This window comes from Penaeus monodon, chromosome 27, assembly GCF_015228065.2.
Source record: "Penaeus monodon isolate SGIC_2016 chromosome 27, NSTDA_Pmon_1, whole genome shotgun sequence".
NCBI lineage: Eukaryota > Metazoa > Arthropoda > Malacostraca > Decapoda > Penaeidae > Penaeus > Penaeus monodon.
Genome location: NC_051412.1, coordinates 21,306,656 through 21,307,412, shown reverse-complemented (window position 1 = coordinate 21,307,412; position 757 = coordinate 21,306,656). Strand labels below are relative to the sequence as shown.

The following is a 757-nucleotide window of genomic DNA, read 5'->3' as shown; positions in this document are numbered from 1 at the left end:
ACGACGCAAAGAAAACGGTAAAAGTTCCCGAAGCCGCAAGAGCAAGGCGGGGTCTCCGAAAATCTTTGCTCATTATCTCTCCCGGCGTCGAAATCACCACGCCGTCACTAAAAAGAAATTATCACAAAGGTTCATCTTCTAATTGCTCTTACAGTTAAAGAAACCGTGATCCCATTGCGTTATAAGAAAAGCACAATAATGGCCTTTTCATTCTTTCTCGAGGGGTTTTGAAAGGGTCATGACGCGCAGTAAAGTGAAATGTCTTTAGATGTACATCTGAATAATTCACATATGTAGTCCATATGGCAGAACTATCTACTACAGAGACTATGACGATCAAAGTTTTTGTTACAGTGATATTTAAATATATATCGTGAAATTTACCAAATCTAAATATTGCTAAACGTTTCTTTTTTCTGTTAACAAAACATTCTCTTCAAATTTATTTCAATAATATTTTCATCATCTTTTTTCTCAACTTCCTACTTGCAAGGTATAAAATAAATGCCATAGTACTTTTACTAAATTCCTACAGAAATGGGACCCCACACAACCCAGCCTTTCGCGCGACGTCACGCGGAACGAACTACATCTGACATCTTCCCGACTAGGACGTCAGGGTCGCGCACGTGCCATGTACGGTGTGGCAGTGAGCTCCGGGCACTGGGACCGAGTGGTAAAAAGTGCGCTGGGGTTGCGGCGATGCCCTACATACCCCGGCGCCTGTGTCCGACTCACGCCACGGCAGTCCTCCTTA

General features: G+C 43.1%; 1 long non-coding RNA gene across 1 annotated transcript in view; it reads right to left on the bottom strand.

Moving 5' to 3' along the window:
- LOC119590685 overlaps nt 1-757 on the bottom strand; it is a 56,254-nt gene that overhangs the window by 32,448 nt on the left and 23,049 nt on the right. The gene's annotated exons all lie outside the window — the stretch shown is intronic.